Here is an 18,901-nt window from a genome sequence, read left to right on the forward strand (position 1 = left end):
AAAGACTGATTCTTGGAAAGAGAAACAGGGCAGCTCTCCGAAACATCCCTGTGAGGAGAAATAGTTTGTTGCCTCCTGCTTGTGCAGCCCCGCGGCCAGGCTGGCTCCAGGCGCGGGAAGAGGTGCAATGTGGGAAAACACCAGCCATTAGTGTCTCTGAGTGCTTGGTTCAGCGATGAAAAGAAGCACCATTAAATGTTCTGAAATTAGGTATAAATTAACTGGCCCAGCTATGGTCATTTATGATGTCTTTCAGGTTAAAAAATGGTCCTCATTTCTAAGGATTTAGAGTCCCCACCTGCCTTTAATGGGACTGTTCTCCTTACAGCTATTGCCGTAGGTAAAGACTTGAAGTCAAACAATAATTACTCCCAGGAAAGAAACACTGTTTTCTTGTCATGTTCCATTAAATAGTTCACAGCATGAGCCAAAGAATTAATGGCCTTATTATCTGGCCTTCAAAATATATCATATTAAAGAGGAGAAGGCAACTCTGAAGAATACTGAAGACACCGGGGATGCCACTGCCCCCGCTGATACAGCTGCAAGGCTGTTGGGATGTTTAATATCTTAACTTATCTTAGCTCAGTATTGACTCGGTCACCAAGGGATGGAGGGTGGTGGTGGGAAAGGACCTTGGACCAGAAGAGGTGGCTGGGCAGACCGGGAATGTGCTCTCCCTGCTGGGATTTGCTTCCCGCAGAGATGAGGTTTATTTTTCATCCTCGGTATGTGTGATGGACTCCGTCCTGGCTTTGCCTAGGATGGGTTAGTTGCGGTAGGTATTTTTGCTGCTACGTGAGGGCTGGCATCCACACATCTTTGCATGATGGCAGATGTCAGCTTGGGAAGTGAATGTGCCGCAGCCACGCACTGGCAGAAGGAACCTGAAATTCATTTGATTAATGCGCATTGTTGTTGTTTCTCTTTGAGCTGGAGAACCTGGCAGCCTCCAAATGGTTTGGAAGTACATCAAATCCCCCAAGGAAGAGAGACAGAGTTTCCAGCCCTCCCCCACGACTTCAGGGCTCTTCGTAGAGAGGACTCAGAGCGGTTCATGTCCCAGACACCTGCAGACACACTCAGGCATGTGCACATAGGTGCGGCGCTGGCAGCTGAATTCCTCATGGCCAAAGGGCTGCATATTCCACCTTTCTGCCTCTCCGGGTCTGGGGATTAAGAGATTTGCTCAGTTTTGATGAAGTCTGAGCAGTTCTAAGATGGCTCTGATGATCCTCAGCTGCTCACAGTTCAACTTGGCCATTCGTGACAGCAGGGGAAGATGTGGCAGGGGAATGCCCTGTCCAGAGATCCCTTTTCCCTGTACACCCCCTCTACAGAAGTCCCTGTAGAGGGATCTCCAAGTTCAGCTGATGGCACGGATGTCAGTCCCTGGGTCTCATGCGGATGCAGGGCTGGGTGGATGCAGTCCCCCGGCTGATTGCAGTCCTTCCCCGGGGCTCATTGCACCTCCAGAAATACACGGCATGACTGTGGCTGGCTCAATCCTCTAAACCTCTTCTGTTGTTTTTGTTTCCTAGTTAGCCTTCAAATAAGAGGTGATATGGGCTTTTTTTGGCCTTTCACTAACATTAAATCGCAGAGTGGAAATGTGGGGAAAATCACTCATGGCTGTCATGGGCCTGTGTCCATGCTGCATCATTTGTCAATCTTTAATTAGTTTAATGACAGATTTGCCAATATTTTCATCCCCTCATTTTATGGGGTCAGTGGAGAGAATGAGAGCCCTCTGGTTGTGTCTTTTTATTTTTTCCCTTGCTCAGGAGGTGGGGTTCTCTGCTGCTGAAGGCTGGCAGAGGTCTGGCGTTGCAGGGCCATAGCACCCCATGGAGCTGGATGGGCTTATGCCGTGTCCTCCGTTTCTTGCTCGATGCTTGTTTCCCCTCGGGGGTGTCACTGAGAGGCACTCAGTGATGCAGACAGATGCAGGACCCCTGCACCATCCCGGGATGCTGTGTGTTTGCTGCCAAGGCTGGAGAGCAGAAGCAAAGGTAAAGAAACCACCAGCCAGGTCATGAGCATCGTGCTCAAGCCAAGAGCTGCCATTGGGAGGGAAGGGCGGCTGCTGCTCCCTGGCACGGGCCCTGCCCACCCCAGAAACACGCATGGCAGCATCCGAGACAAGACCTCACACAGCCTGTGCAAAGTCTGGAAAGGCAGGAGAGAAAGGGCCAGTTGTTTTTTGTTTTCCTTCCTCTCCTCTCTTCTCCTTCTGTCTCATGAGCTGGCAGAGACCAGCGACATTTTAATCAAATTTGGCACGTGGTGATAGGAAAAGAAGGAAGGCAGGGAATCGAAGGAGGCCAGGAGCCCCCTGGAAAGGCAGGCAGAGGGAAGGGAGAGAGCACAGGGAATTAGAAAGTCCATTCTGGATCCAAGTGGGGGGAAGATGTCTGGAGCAAACCCTTCTTGAGAACCAGACCAGCGGTGAACAGCCCCGTCCCTGTGGGAAGTGGCTGAGGATGTGCCGCTCCCTCATTATTCCTTTTCTTTCATTCCTTGTCCATCATTGTGTTCCTTCACCACTCATTCCCATATATTTGCTGGCTGTTCTTACCTCCAGGATGGTGCCTCCTACACAGAGTGGATGCATTTTCCCCCAAGCCATGGTTTCAACTAACAGTGCATTGTTTGAACTCAAGGAAACTGTTTTGGGAATGTTTTTTGAGCAGCTCTGTTGTGTTGCCTCTTACATGGGCAGACCAGAAATGACAGCAGGCCACAAGGCTCAGCTCCAGAGCTTCCTCACTCTGCACGGAGGGCGGCTCACATGGGGACGCCAGGATCAGGGCTGTGTCTACCAACAATTCATATGGCACAAGTTGACCAGCACAAGCCAAATACTAGTCTAGATGTGCCTTCGCCCTTCTCAGGGTACCACACTTCCCTGGGACATGATTTTTGCAGCAGGCCCCAGGATGTGAAATGCCAGCCCGCTGCTACACACCATTGTCACCGGGACGTGTCCAGTTTTGGGTGGGGGAGACGTCCCTGATGCAGCCTGGCAGAGATGTGCATGGCTGCATGGCCCCGGGCAGGCACAGAGAGCAGGGGGTCAGCGCTGGGACCTTGCTGGGCTGTTGCATTGCTGTCGTCACCACCGAGGATTTCCCCTTGCACTTGTACTCCAGCCCTGACACCACCTCTCGCCAAGGGCACGGTGCTGTCTGAGCCGCTGCGGGCTGCCCCGTGCCGGGAAAGCAAAGTCTCAGCTGACTCTGTCTGCATTTACCTGGCCTCGTGTCCAGGAAAGCTTCCCTCCAGCCTGTGCATCTCTCTGGACTCTCTTCCAAATGTGTCAGGCAGCCCAGGAGAGCACAAAACAGAAAGGAAATACATCTTCATAAAATTGCTTCAAGGTTTTACTCTTCTTTTTTTAGGTTCTGCTGCAGCAGACCTTGCAGACCAAATGTTATCTTTCACTTCTGGATGGACATAGCAGCTGTAACATTTTTAATAGCACCTTCCTCTTCTAAACACCAGTCTAGAAGGCTCATTTTTATATGCGTTGGTCTATACTGATTTCTTTACCTATTTTTGTTTCAGTAGTGATATTGTGAAAAAATTAAACTAGTTCGAAGATGAAGGGGCACTCTGCTGGCAATTTGTTCTCTGCTTCAGCCTGATGACGTTCATCTGGTTTGCATAATCTTTTCATTAAGGGGGCTAGGCCTAATGGCACTTTCCGATTGAAAAATATCTCTGGATGCTTGCAGGGTACTTACAGCATATGGCCCTCATCCAGCAAGCGTAATTGTACTCGAGGCAGTGAACTCAGCTAAGGACAGTGGGACGCCTTGGAGTGACACCACACACACATGAGCACAGATGCTGTTGGCGTAGGAAATATCTCCTTTGAAATCAAACTGAGAAGGAAGCGCTGGATGCCAGCAGGCACGCTGAACCTACTTTTGTTACCTAAAAAATTGTTGACACATGAGGTATAATCAGTGCGGTGTTTTGCAACATTTTCAAAAATGTTGCTTTTAATTCTTATTCAATTTCTTCAGGCACTGCCAATGTTGTGGCTTGGGTTGGTTTGTTTGCTTTTTTTAATTTTCAAAATGTTCTTCTTTTCCCACATTGAGGGAACACTCTCCGCCTTCCTCTTATTAGAATCATAGAGTAGTTTGGGTTGGAAGGGACCTTTAAAGGTCCTCTAGTCCAACCCCCCTGCCATAAGCAGGGACATCTTCAACTCGATCAGGTTGCTCAGAGCCCTGTCCAACCTGGTCTTGAATGTTTCCAGGGATGGGGCATCTACCACCTCTTTGGGCAACCTGTGCCAGTGTTTCGCCACCCTCATTGTAAAAAATTTCTTCCTTAGATCTAGTCTAAATCTACCCTCATTTACTTTAAAACCATTACGCCTTGTCCTATTGCTGCAGGCCCTGCTAAAAAGTTTGTTCCCGTCTTTCTTCTAAGCCCCCTTTAAGTACTGGAAGGCCGCAATAAGGTCTCCCCGGAGTCTTCTCTTCTCCAGGCTGAACAACCCCAACTCTCTCAGCCTGTCTTCATAGGAGAGGTGTTCCATCCCTCTGATCATTTTTGTGGCCCTCCACAAAATTGTTTTTCCACAGAGGCAACTAAAAAGCCAAACTGCAAGAATGAAAAGAAAGTCAGGCTCACCATTATTAGCCAACCCCTCTTCTTACAGCTTTAGGATTCACAAGCTAATATTCCCGCAGTTCTACTTGGGCATAGGAAAATGGAACATTATCCAGAAATTGTCTTGGATTTCTCTGGGTAGGGAAAAATATAAATCTAATGCCCTCTTGTGGCTCCTTACAGCAAAGTGTTTGGCTGCAGAGTGGTAGCAGAGTTGTCTCAGCTTTTGGTTGTTATGGGGTGGGAAAGATAATAAGGCTGTGTCCCCCCATCTTCATTTCAATGTGATGTTAAGGGCTGTAGATGCAAGGTGGTGTTCGGCTCATGGCTGCGAGGGAAGCCCAGGGCATCGTCTGAGCCTTGGGCAGGGCTGCGGCCAGGCTGCGGCGGGGGATGCCTTGCTGGATGGGCTGGGATGCAGGCAGTAGACCTCATCTGTGAGGCAGCATCCCAGCTCCTGGCCTTGGCAGGCTGTTCCCCACCAGAAAGCAGTGGTTTTAGAAATATTTAAGTCAGTTTTGCAGATTTGGAGGCAGTCCAAAAAGCATGGCGTTTTTCTCCCAAGGCAAAACAGCCTGAGGGCACCAGGGATGGAGGAGCCCACGACCGGTCACCCATCCATCCATCCCCAAACTCCATCCAATCCAGCAGACTTTGCAGGAACCTTCAGCCTAAGTAAATGAAATGATTTAGGGTTTTTCATCAAAGCCTAGTTCTCATTTGATTTTGAACTGCTCTGAAATGTATAGCTGTTGCCTGTCGTTGGTGCAAGGCACCCAGTGACACATCCAAGTACATCTGAAATATTTTTTAAAGCATGGACATTAACATATAATAACAATAAGAAAAATTCTTTATATTTTAGAGCCCATGTGCCTGCCCCCAAACCAGCCTTCCAAGAAAGACCTCCATCAGCATCTGCTTCCAATTAAACGTCGTTGGGTTCCAGCTCAAAATAACTTCAAAGATTTATTGACTTCTATGATTTCTAAATAGCTCCCAAAGAGCAGTGAAGAGCCCAGTGTTGGCTTCGCTAACCTAGTGGGATGAGACGGTGCTCCACACTCCTTATCCCACAGATTACCGGAATATTGAGCCAATTGCTCGCCATTTGAATGTTAACCTAAACCTATGTCTACCGTGAAATTTCAGGAATTTAGGACTAGTACAATTGGTGAGCAGATCAGAGATCAAACCAATGGTCCACATTACCCAATATCCTACCCCAGCAGTGACGTCCCATTGCCTGTGAGAAGTTCCCATCCATTAGAGGCTAGTGTCCTAAACCAAGAGGACCATAGCTCCTCCTTGCCTTTGTTTCAGTCCTTCTTCTTGTAAGTGGATAGTCTCTCTGTCAAAACAAATGCTGAGCATCTGATCAAGCCCCCTGAGTAGCTGGTGGTTGAGAGTGCCACACGCTCCAGGATCAGCATTGCTGCTGAGATGGTTCTTCAATTTTATTTTGTCTTTTATCCATGAGAAATTTCAGCAACACCAAGTTTTCTGTCAAATTACTGCTTTAGAATTTTTGTAGAGCTATTTTCAATTTGAAGTTTTCCTCTATAAAGTTTCCGAACACCAAAAATAGTGAAGACTTTAACATTAAAGGATAAGTTGGCTTTTTGGCAAAGACACAAACTTATTTTATTATGAAAAGTGTGAGCTGAGAGAGGGCAAAGTTCCTTTTGCGATCACGACACACACCATCAGAAGGATGCTTACAGAAATAACAGTGAAAGAGCTAAGACATCTTAGCCAAACTGCAGGCGTCGCATTGGCTTGTCCCCACCACGGGCAGGGGCACGCTGCTGGGCTGGGAGCCAGCAGCATCCAGCATCCAGCTCTTTGCTTTGCAAACATCCCCTGGAGTGAGCATCTGCATGGGTCCTCCCTGCTGGGATGAGCTTTTCCTACCCCTTACCCTCTGCCCAAGCAAATCCTTCCCCCCTAGACATCCTTCTGTGGTCTTGGCTGCTTGCTGGCCAGTATAGAAACGGGTCCTGTATGGACACAAGCAGCTGTGATGAGGTTGGGTTGTGATATTGCTGCTGTGAGCTGAGTACCAGCTCCCAAATCTGGGAGGAACTGCCCCATAAAACAGCAGGGAAATTGCCAAGTGAGTCCCTATTTGGCAAAGAGCAGCCCCAGCACCGTTCCTCCTCGGCTGACCAGGTGAGATCTTTTAAGACGCCATGTGACGGCTTGGGATTACCAGTGTGGGACCATTTAAGCAGGGCCCATGCCTTTCCTGAGGTCTTCAACACCCTCATAGGGAAAAAGGAGAAAGTGTGACAGGCTTGCACCTCAGCAAGGCCCTGGAAGCGTCCACCAAGAAGGGGACATCGGGGGAAGAAGTGAGCAGGGAGTTTGGCAGGGAGGCATCACACATCTGGCCCTGCGAGACTGTACATGCAGTCCTAGTACTCTCTGCTCATTTCTCACTTTTTCCTTTTTAAGTGTCCACTTAAGGCAGAGAAATGGCTGAGAAAAGAGCAATGGGCTTTTTTGGCCACAGGCCTGGAGAGCATACGTCTGACTGCTGGTGATGGTGGGGTCGCCAGCGCAGCCGGGAGGGATGTGCCCAGTGGCAGGTGGGTGCTGCAGAGGGGTTTTCCAGGGTTTCTTTTACCCTGGCTCATGTTTGAGAGGAGGGCTGCGGGAGTGGGAGGCACGCAGATGAACAGTCGTGTTTGGTGGCTGGTGGCGGGACTGACGGCTGAGATGCTGTGACAAGGAGAAGGGTAGGGGATGCAGAAGGGAATTTGCAGCCTCTTAGGATGTTTCTGGGAGGATTTCCCTCCTTACTTCCAGGCTCTGTTCAAACCAGGGTGCTGTTTTCTGCCTTGAAAGCAGAGGCTCCTTAGAGGGGCTTTTCTTTCTCTCAGCCAAATGTAGATCTACTAAAAAGCTTGGCTCTGGTCTCTGCCAAGAGCTCCATTTCCATCAGGATTTCAGGGCCTACTTAGTGTCTCCTTTTCCTGGGAATTTCTTTCCAAGAGCTTTTTGCTGGTCCTTCCTCCCTTTGCTGTGGGTCTGTGGGGAGGAGTTGTGTGTGCGAGCACCGAGACCTCCAGACCGAGGACAGGGGGATGCTCTCATCCAGCTGCACTGGTGCACAGAGCAGGGTGCTGGGCACCATGTCCAAACTGTGCCTCATGCACTATGAAACATGGTGCTTCCTCCAGGCCCTGCCACTTTTTTCAAGCTAAAGCAATGCCTAGAGAAGACCGAGAGCATTTTTCACTGGGTTTGCTTTCCACTGACTCAAGTTGGGCCGCACTGGAGATGCGCACGTCTAATTTCTATTGCAATAATATGACTGAGTGGCGAGAGACAGGACACATCACTTAACCTCAGCCTGATCTAACATGCAGCCACTCTGATGGGTTTGCACCAGAGAGAAGGTCTGAGGGAATTACCATGCTCTGCAGAAGCGAGAGCTCTGCTCAGTCTCTCTGTGGGGAGCAGGGCAGGAGAGTGCTGCTGCTCCCCGCCTGCCTGCCGAGAGGGGATGGGGGACTGTTTGCCAGTTGCTGCTGCTCTTAGACAAAAAAGAGATGGAAAAGCCTCAGTCCTCACGCCTCTTTTGTGGCCTGGACAATGTGAGTCATGCTGAGTGCCTGGGGCACCCGAGGCTGCTGCCTGCTGTCCCCCCCTGCCCCCAGCACTGTGGCTGCCTCTTTGCCCCGTCAACGTGGTCAGGCAATGCTTCTGCGTCGGGTGCAAGGGGGGAAGACAGAGGGACATATGGGAGAGGACAGAACGACAGACTCCAGTGGGGAATGGGAAGGAGAACAAGCCCCTGAACGGCTCAGACCAGAGCGAAAGGAGCCTGCGTGTAGCAGAGGGCTCCAGCAGGAGCGTTCCCAAGCCTTCGGATCAGCAGTGGGACAGAGGAGTAAATTCGACACATATTTTCCATCCTCAGCTATCCACATTGCCCCTAACCTGATCCCAATTAGATACACAGAGGCAGCTGCCAAGGAACTTTTATGACTCATTTGAAAGGGAGCCTGCACAAGAACCGCGCATTCGAATCCAGCTGTCTCCTCTCTGTTGTTGTTTAGGGAGGACATTTGTGCTTGCTTAGCTCACCTAGGAAAGGGCCAGCAGGCCCCTGGACACAGGGGAAACTGGTTGTCAGCCCAGCCTGGGAACATGCTGTGTATTCCTTAAAAAAAGGGAGAGATGGAGCCGAGCTGGCAGGAAGCGCGGCTCACGCTTCGGAGGCATGGGCAGCGGCCCGGGGAGACCTCCTCGCTGCATTGCCTTTCTCCTTCGCGGGCTGGGCTGCGAACAGAGCTAATCCCCACTGAGCACCGCACTGCCATGGACCCCAAAATTCCTCGGAGAGTGGAAATCACTGGGATTTGGCAGCTGCCCTCTTGTTCGCAGGGACAAAGCCCTCACCTCTTGCAGAGGCACCAGCAAAGGTGAGGTGCAGAGCATTGGATGCAAACTAAAAGTGGGCTGAGGCTCAGCAGGCAGGTCTAAGTGAAACGGTCAAACCTTGCTCAGGAAGGACATGGGAGATCCCAGGTTGAAGGAGACCTGCAGCCCATCTGCATCTCTTAAAGCAGCCAGATACCACTGCTGCGGAGGCAGGTGGAGGACTCTCACAGCAGCGGGTGTGCCTGCCTGAATTAAATCTCATCCCGGTCTTTAATAACAACAGATCAACCTAAATCCTGAAGAGCGAGATTGAAAATCCCTTCCCAAATGCCTGCTATTATTATAACTGCAGCAATGCGTGCTATTGCTGTGCTCCGCAAATTGCCTGCCTGTCCCCTGTCGTGCTTTAGGTATCAGCTGTTCTGGGACAAGGTGCTTGGGATGTTTTCAGTTGGAATTGGGCAAAGACCTAGAATATGATGAGTATTTTGTGCTAGGAGTTCAGAGGCTGTCAAGCTAGGCTTTGTTAGCAAAATGCATCATTTGTGATTCCAGTCTGGTACCAGAAACCGTGAGGTTTATCTTGTAAGCTGTGACTACAACAAAAACCAACAACCCCCACCTTGTGAGAAAGCAGAGAAAGCTTTCGGTGGCACTTCATCGCTCAAAATGCTGTTCTACAAAACTGGCCCGGAGATGCCCCAGTCTCAGAGATGCCTGTCTTGGACAGAGTTGATTTTCTGGGTAAACCCCCTGATTTTTAAACAGTTCACTTTCAGTATGGAACAGGCCACGTTTTCCCTTGATACCTTGAAAGTTTTCACTAAGTGGAATTGTCCTTTTACCACCCATCTCTAAAATTCAGTATCTGTGATATATTTCACTTGGCTTTTCAAGTTTCTGAGGCCCTTCCACTCTCTTAGCTCATATTTTCCTAGTGTTTCAAATAAGTACTATTAAACGAAAGCTGAGACTCTTACAAATTCACATGACTGTGGGAAGTGGATCTTTAAGAAAAGAACCTTGTACCCCAAGACCCTTCCTAGCAAGTGCCATCGCGTCTCACGAGCCCAGGCAGGATCCTGCTGATGTCTGCACCCTCTGCGTTTTCAGGGCAGGGACTTACACGCCCTGAAGCGGGAGCAGCACCCCGCAGAGCTAACCACCCCTGCGCTGCGGAGAGGGCGGTGGAAGCCCTGGGATGTGCTCCCGGGCAGGGCTGGGCCAGAGGCCAATGTGGAAGAGCGGGCATCATCTGCAACAGATGGACGAAGTGCTGCAGCGCGTTTGGTGAGCGGGGTCCGGAGGGTTTGCACCACCCAGCATCTACCCCTGGGATGGGATTGCCTAATCTCCCTGTCTCTGACAGTCCCCTTACTCCCTCCCTGGGGCAGGAATGGCACGCACAGCACCCAACCCAGCACACCAGCGCCCAGCCCGGCTACCGTGGGGTTTTTTGGGGCCGGTTGGCTCAGGGCCTGCCCGGGCAGCCCTCCACCGAGAGGACCGCAGCCGGCATCACTAGATGGTGCTAACGCTTGCGTTTTCCCGAGCTCCCGGAGCACCGGAGCAGCGGCCGGGCAGCGGGCACCCGGCGAGCCAGCGCCGCGGGGATGCTCGGGGGTCTCCGGCGGCCCTCAGGCACCGCTCCCCGGGGCCTTGGGGTGATGGTGGTCTTGCCATTAATCATAGCGGTGATAAGGAAGATGCTTCCTTTCTCTCTGCTTGTCTCCAGGCTCTCAAGGGGAAGGATGCGTCCCTGGGGTGTTAACGGGAACCTGCCCTTCCTACTGCTGCTCCCTTCCAGGCTGTGGGTGCTGAGCCTGCGACAGGGTGCAGGGATCCCCGTTCTCTCTCTGCATCAGTTTGCACTGACCCAAACCCTAACTAGACACAGGTTCGTTGAGGCCAAGGGAACAAAGCTGCAGCGTGGGTAGGGGCAACTGGCTGCAATTCCCAGTCAATGCTCCCAGTGCTGGTGATAAGCTGGGAACACACAGATGCATGTGCTTGCCCAGAGCCCCTGCTGCTGGAGGACAGCCTGTTGCAGGTCCTATCCTCCCATCACTGGTGGAGTCAGGCATTCAAATGGGAGCTGGCAGGATGGGGACTTTCTCTCTTGCGGAAGGGTCGGTGGCTCCAAATGCCTGGCTGATAAGGCACAGCCTGAGCTGCAGCTGGCTGATCTTACCCCTCCTCGCTGGGTGAATGGCCCTGGGGAGGTGCTGGGGTACAAGGAGGAGGGAGAAGGGCTCACCCACACAGCTGACTCAATGCTGATAAGCCGCCACAGCCAGACACTAAACAAATGTGTCTGGGAATGTCATGTTTCTGCTCAACAGGCACTCCTCACATCTCGCAGGGTTGAGCTCAGGAGACGGAGCTGCCCCTCGTCCCTGGGAAGAAATCAGTGCCTGGAAAATGGGGCTGACTCAGCCGGAGGGTGCTGAGAAGATCATGGTAATGGGATGAATTCCCAGCAGGCGAGGAGCACATGGTCAGCAGTGCCCTCCCACAGCATCAGCCGAGGCTGTGGTCACTCCCAGATGGGGTGGTCAGCCCCAGCCCCGGGACGTGGCCCTGGGTAAGGAAAGCAGCAGGGATGTTCACTCAAGAGCATGAAATCTTCCATGGGGAGAGAGCACGGGTGCACTCCGTACCCTGCCCATCGTCCAAAGGGGCTCCAGCTTCTGCAGGGATGAAGAGATTGTCGCAGGAAAAGGTATCTAAATGTAATTTTTCTTGTGGAGTTGGACAATCTTTGTCAAGCATTGGAACAGGCTTTCCGGGGAAGCGGTTGAGTCCCCATCCCTAGAGGTATTTAAAAGCCATATAGATGTGGTGCTTAGGGACATGGTTTAGTGGTGGGCTTGGCAGTGCTAGGTTAATGGTTGGACTTGATGATCTTAAAGGTCTTTTCCAACCTAAACGATTCTATGATTCTATTCTATAAGACACGGATATGTCAGGCCTCCAGAGCGCCCTGTGGGGAAGGGCGGGGATGGCAGAACAGCTGCCACAGAACCAAAGCAAGGCTTCAGTTTGCTGAATTCTCAGCTTTTTCCTCCTACTTGCTCCCACCTTCCTCTGCAAGCAAACCTTCCAGAACATCATCAACTCAGCCATGGAAGTCATGTACTTGAGGCCAACACATAGGTCCATGTAAGAGCTCACAAGGAAACCCAGAGCTCTGCTCCGTTTGTGAGAAACCCCAGTTTTCCAGGTCATGGTTTTGGCCGATCCTCACGCTGCTCACAGTGCAAATGCCAGTGCCTCTACCCCAGTTGTTCTTGTTTTTGGAAGATAACTGGAGCCAGAAACACAGAAACATGAAGGAAACCACACAGAGAAGCCAAGGCAAATCCAGGCTCAGATGCCAGCCATCACACCAACCTCACCAGCCTCATGGTGACACCAACAGGTCTCATTCAGGATGGAGAAACACTTCAACAGCATTTACTGTGCAGGGAAAGAGGGACATCATTTACCTTTGGAGGCTGACACTGCTTTGCTGCAGAAGGTTACCTCTGGCTAGGTGAGCAGCTCTGGCTGTTTGACCAGACGCATGGGAGTAATTAACATCCTGATTTTAGGATCTGATCCTCTCAGGGTAAGCAAATAAGCCGCTGACATTTTTAATCAAAACTCTTCTCCTCACACTGTGTTCAAAGGCAGAGAGGACGCAGGGAGGAGGATGATGAGAGGACACAGGGAGGAGGATGAGGGCTGAGTGATTGCTTTCTCCGTGATGAGGACTATGTCAGCCCTGCTGCACTGGGCTCCTCTCCCCGGGCTTCTTCACCTCCCATGGGCCTCACGTAGCCATGACTCATTGCAGCCATCCCAGCACCACATTCTCCGAGACAAACCCACACAGGAGCAAGAGAAGCTCAGGGCATTCTCTGAAGAAATTACTTTCTCATGACTAAATGTCAACGTACAGAAAAAATGATCCATGACCACAAATTCACTTAAAAATCGTCAGCGACTCCCCAGCCCAGAGGAAAGTCTGGTGTCGATGTCGTGGTGTGAAGCAGATGCAGGGAGAGCGGTTGCTTGTGTTGGTCAGGTCTGCTCAAACGCATCTCCTTTCAAAGAGCGTCCTGTGGCAAGCTAATGACCTGGGTGGCGGGGAGCTCTGCTGGGGTGGCCTCTAAAAGGACAGCTTCTTGCCTTTATTATTACAAATAATGATTTATTTATTAGCAGCTCCTTGTGGCACCCAGGAGAGGAGCAGCTGGGATTGTGCAGACACGCACGCCAGTGGGGAAGATTCAAATCAGCCCTGGCTTTCTGCAAGGCCCCTTCCCTGGGCAGGCTGGGGCACGGGCAGACCAGGAGTCGCTGCTGGCCCGGCTCCTTTCTGCAACTAATTAAAAATCCACTCCAGACTGTCAGCAGAGACCCTTGTCTTTTGCTTTATCATCCCCCTTCTCCTTGAGTTTGAGGGTGGTTAGAAAAGCGCAAGGAACACGCAAGATAGAGAGTTATTGTAGGCATGGCTGGGTGCCAGCCACCCTTGTAATTTTGTTAATAGACTAATAGAGGAGCAAATGAAGCCATTGTAGGTAATATTAATGCTGCACAGTCCCATCATGGTCAGAAATGTTTCAGGCTACATCATCAATAATTTTTTTTTCTGCAGGATCTCATTTGCCCTTGGTTATATCAGGACTGGGCTGGTGTTGGTAGTGTTTTCAATTCTTTAGTAAAGTCTGATTTTTCTTTTAAATGAACAGACATTAATGGACTGCTTAAGTTCAGTTTTAATGACCTGATATAATGTAAAGGAGCAAGCTCATAGTCTGGGTGGGGATTTGTCTCAGGTGTCCAAGTTACGGCACTCAAGGTGAAGGTGTTAACCCACTTATTTCAGCTGTCTAGGAGCGGCAGACAGCCCTGGGGATCCTGCGGAAACCTGCCCTGCACAAGCGCTGGGCCCCTCGGGTGTCCCGGCACGAAGAGAGTGGAAAATCCATATGACAGGCCAGAAATGCAAATACTGTGCTGAGCTGAGAAATGGCTTTAGCAGAGGAGCTCTCCCATGATGTAAAGCCTGCAAATGCAAATAGCCAGGTTGCACTGGAGAAAGCCATCAGCGTTACTTCGCTTCCTGCAGTTCCCTGGTCGCTCACACTAGCTGGGATCGCCTTTGCTATCTTTCCCTGTTTCTCAGGCAGCGTTGGGCAGCCAACGCCAGGACAGGGATGGAAAGAGTTGCACACTGAGGGCACGAATTGAGGAATTGCCCCATGCACACATCGGCTCACTTCGGTCTGGGCCATCGCTGACATGCTACTTACCTTCAGCAGGTTGCAAAAGCTGTGTGGAGTGTGAAATTGCAGCCTTGAGACGAAAGTGCTCAGTGGCTGCAACACCTCTTGCAAAAAGCATTTCCCTTTTCCTGGTCCTGGGTGGTGTATGGGAGGGAAATGCTGGAAATCAGGACATCTGGTTCGGGGAGGAGGCGGCCGGTGGTGCAGACAGGCTGCTGCTGCAGCCGGGGCTGCTGGTGCTCATCTTTCCTGGGCTGTGGAGACACTCACTGAAGCAGAGCCACCATGTGCAGGGAGGTGGCCTCCTCTGAGATGGAAACGGCCGTTCTCTGACCGGGCAGAGATGCACAGCTGGGCAACAAACGGGTCCAGATGGACATCATTTATGGGCTCAGTAACGGGGCTATTCCAGGACCCGAAGCGAACTTGCAAGCTCAGAAATGGGCCACTCTCTGCTGTAACAACTCATGTTTTTCTTTGACTTCAGCAGACGGGCTTTCACTACCACAAACGTTTCTCCCCAGATTCCAGGCACCATTAGCACGGCCAAGGGACATGCGTTTCCTACCACATGGAACCGTGCCGTCGCTAATTATAGCCACCTATTCTAGAGAGACTCTTCCCAGTAATCTCACAGTGTTAACTCACCTACTGCCAACAGCAGGTACCCTGAGTGCTGAGAAGCACATCGCTTTCTGCCCCCAGGCCCTAAGATGAAAGATGTGCCAGTGTTAGTTGTAAATGAATCCCCTCTGTTTGAACTTCCCAGCTGTGAAAAGGAAGGGGGAGATGCAGAAAATCGTTCTGAACTTCCCCCTCCCTCAGTTATTTTACATAACACTTTAATGTTGGATATTTAAAGAAACCAACAGCTCTTTATGACCATCTAGCCCCTTTTTTTTCTCCTCCCGCTCTTGATAATGAGGACCAGAGTGATGGACCATGCTAAATACAGCCATTTCCTCACTGGTGCTAACTGGGGAGGAACACGCCGGCTGATTCCTGGAGAAATGGCAGAGAAAAGAGAAATTTTGCCTGGGCAAAGCAGAGCCTGAACTCCAGAGCAGAAAGTAAAGGAGTGGGAACGGCAGAGAGCAGACAGTGATGACCATGGGGTCACACTGGCTCGAAGTGAGCTGGGAGGGGAAGGAGAAATTGGAGGGAAAACGTAAGGAGGCAGAAGGCATTAGTCCCCGCTGGGGGTTGGCCAGGGTGAGCTAAATACCTGGGCTTTCACGCTTTTGCCCAGTGCCAGGGCAGAGGTGACCTGGACATGTTGCAGGAGGAATCTGCATGGTTGGAGGGAGCCTGGTGCCCACGGGATGCGATCTCCCGGGGAGTGCATGCCCCAGTGCAGGGCCCCGCGCTGCGCGGGCTCCGAGAGCTGCCTGACCTCATGCTCTGCGCCCGTGAAACTGGGGAGTGAGCGAAAAGGAGTCCGAGCAACATGAGCGAACGCAAATGTGTTTCCACTTAGCTGGTCCTCCGAGGCCAAATGATGTAACTCCCGCGAAGCCCTGCAATATGTTGGCAGGAGGAGCCTAGTGACAACTCCAACTGTAAGTTCCTGAGCTAATGAGCAGAAAAGTTGAATAAAAAAAAAAAAAAAAAAGGCTTTTTCTTTGGCTTAACATAGCGATCCTCCCCAGGACTGTTTTCTGAGCAGAGAAACAGCACACTGAAGGAAAATATCCAGCCCCAAAAGACCCTGGCTCCTCTCCTTTTGGGGCAAAGCCAAGGGGTCAGCACCTGACGGGACACACGTTTCAAACCAGCGGAGCTGGGGGTTTGCTCAGCCTGCCAAGATGCCCAGGAGATCCCAGCTCCAGAAGCAGCTCACTGCCATCCTGTTCTCCAGCCTTTATGGAGTTAACCACATTTATTATTACTAAGGGTGGGTTTTTCTGTCTATGTGTGTGTTACCAGCAAAGAATGTTTTACTACAGCTCTCCACACAGCCACCAGCCTCCAAATGGACCATGTTACAGTAGAGCTAAATATTGTGTCAGGGACCATGTGTTTCTCGTAAGATGGGCTCAAGCCACGACTGTGTAGGAAATTGTTTATCTGTCTCCCCCCCCTCCCTCTTTCTGCCTTTATCCTCCCACGGGCCGCGTGGATGGCCGGGGCGCTGGTGATGGGAACTTTCCCGGGGATGCTGGTGGAGTTTTTTTCATAGCCCATGCCTGCAGTGAGGAGTGAGCTCCGGCTGGGACAGCACGGCAGGGCGGCTGCGGGTCGTGATGTCTCCTCATCTTCTGGGTGACATGCCAGCTCCGCTGTCCCAAGGGGCACGGGTGGCTCTCTCACAGGGCTCGGGTGCCACAAGGCACTGCCCCAGCACAGGGCAGGGGCCAGCACCACTGGTGCAGGCTGGCTTGGCACCGCAGATGCCTGGGGAACCTTCTGTTAGAGGGTTCGGATGGAGGCTGCAACAAAACCATGATTCTGATGTACGTGTGCATGTGTTTCAGAGTGAAATCTGGCCAGAGAGGTATTGCCAACCCCAGGGTCAAGGTGGAGATGAACCACCTTCTTTGATTTGCTGGAAATCCCGCTGTCTGCTGGGTGGGTCATAGAGCCAGATGATTAAAGGAGAAGTAGAACAACCTCTCTGAAAATTGTTTTATTGCTGCTGCAGCTGATGCAGAGCAGAGCAGCCCCTCCGGGTGCTGGCCTGAGCTGAGCAGGGTCTGCTGCCCGTGCTGTCGGCAAGGCACCGCGGTCGCTGCGGGCAGGGTAGAGGCTCGGTTTCATGCTCCGATGCTGCACATCCACCCGTGGCTCGGTGCTTGGCAGGGGCACGGTGAGCAGGGAAACCCCCCTGCCCTCACGGAGCAGGAGTCAGCAGGTCTGGGACTTGGTTCTCCCCTGCACTGCTCTGCAAGAGGGCTCAGGGAAACCTGAGCCCCTCATGCCTTCCTCTCCTTATCCATCCATCTCGACGCCATCCCCAAATGCGAAAAGGCACTTTTCCTTTTTACTCTCTCTGCTCTCTCCCGGCCACTGATCTGCACAATAGCATAATTGTATATAAACATCTGATTTCTTTTACTTTGCCTCAGTAATAGCTTGTAGCAACCCTTTCCAACATCTATTAATACCGTGCTATATATTAGATCCAGACTTCAGATCCTCAAATGTGACTATCTTCAGAATAAAGTGGGGAAACGCTGAACAGAGATCAAACGTTTGCCCTCTGGTCAATTTTCAATATAGTATAAACTGTGCCTCCATATAAATTTAGCAAGGGTTCTTGCTTCTAAACACCTTGGACTTTTCTCTCTGTGAGATATTATAGATGAGGCCCGCCTGGATCAGCCTAATGATCTCTAAACATCAGTATCCCGCGTTTCAGCAAAGGCCCGCTGAACCTGGCAGAGCAGTACTCCTCCCACCGCCTTTTATGTAGAGCAGAGCTATAGGAGATCAAGATCTCTTTACTTTATAGGGGGAAAACATGAGCACAAAGAGATGAATTGACTCATCCAAAATCACCCAGTAGCCAGGTGGGAGGTAGAAACCACTGGAGCTGGATGGTGGTTGCTGCCTCCAGCAATCCCAGGACCTGGGGTAGGTTTCTGATGGGAACGATGCTGAGATGCCATTTCGTTGCTTTACATTTGCTCCTTGTAACACACAGGGAGACTTCCAGAGGTGCAGTTGCTTCCTCAGTCATAAAGATTTGCATTTGCCTTACTCTTTGGAACAAGAGGCTTTTTACTTATACAGAAATGAAGCTTTTTCCAGATGGACTTTTTTTTTCTGAATTATTTTGACTTTAGACAGATGTGGGGGGCTTTGCATTGAATGTGGCTTGCCCTATCTCTTACCTACCCACCTGCAGAGGCAAAAGCAAAAAGCATCAAAAATATAGCTAAAAATAAAAGCCACATCTAATTCCTGTTCCTTCCCACCATAAGATCGGATAACATTTGAGCAAGTCTATAAACGCCAGCTCGTGCTTTGGCATAGTTGCAAGGCCTGGCTGTGCCGGCACGCAGAGCACCAGTCAAGAACTGCACCATGCTTGACCGAAGTCAGAGCTAGGGAAAGGGGCAGCACTTTCCATTGGGAAATTATCTTTCTCTGCACAAAAAGAGAAATCTACACAGGTTATAATAACAAAAAGGTGTGTTAGCCCTGATTGTATTGCTGGGAATGAGAAGAACAGCCAGGGTTAAATCTTCCAGCTGGTTATAACCCCTGGGAAGTGCCCCCTGCCCTTCCTTGTTAGGACTTCGTAAGGATACAGTTCCAAATTTTAAAAAGATCATGGGTTTGCAAAAACAAGCTGTAAACCTGTGTCCTCAGCTATATTTTTCTTCCATCGCGCCATGGCATGCACACACCACCGCTAGCGGCCGTCTGTGCTAGGGCTGCTGTGAGACAGTGGTGACTGCTTTGTACATCCCATCGCTCCTGCAGAGCGATCCAACAGAAGACACTTAATGAGTAAAGGACACTGAAGAATTTGACTTGGAGAGAAAAAATGTGTGTGAAGATCTGCTGGGGCTTTCTGGCAGGTTTTCAGGCTTACTAGGGCTGCTAAAAGAGATCAGATTCTTCCTCCTCTTCACCAGAAACAGCAATCAAAGGATTTC

This window comes from Nipponia nippon, unplaced genomic scaffold (assembly GCF_047370975.1).
Source record: "Nipponia nippon isolate SJK-2023a ecotype South Korea unplaced genomic scaffold, ASM4737097v1 scaffold_16, whole genome shotgun sequence".
Taxonomy (NCBI): Eukaryota; Metazoa; Chordata; class Aves; order Pelecaniformes; family Threskiornithidae; genus Nipponia; species Nipponia nippon.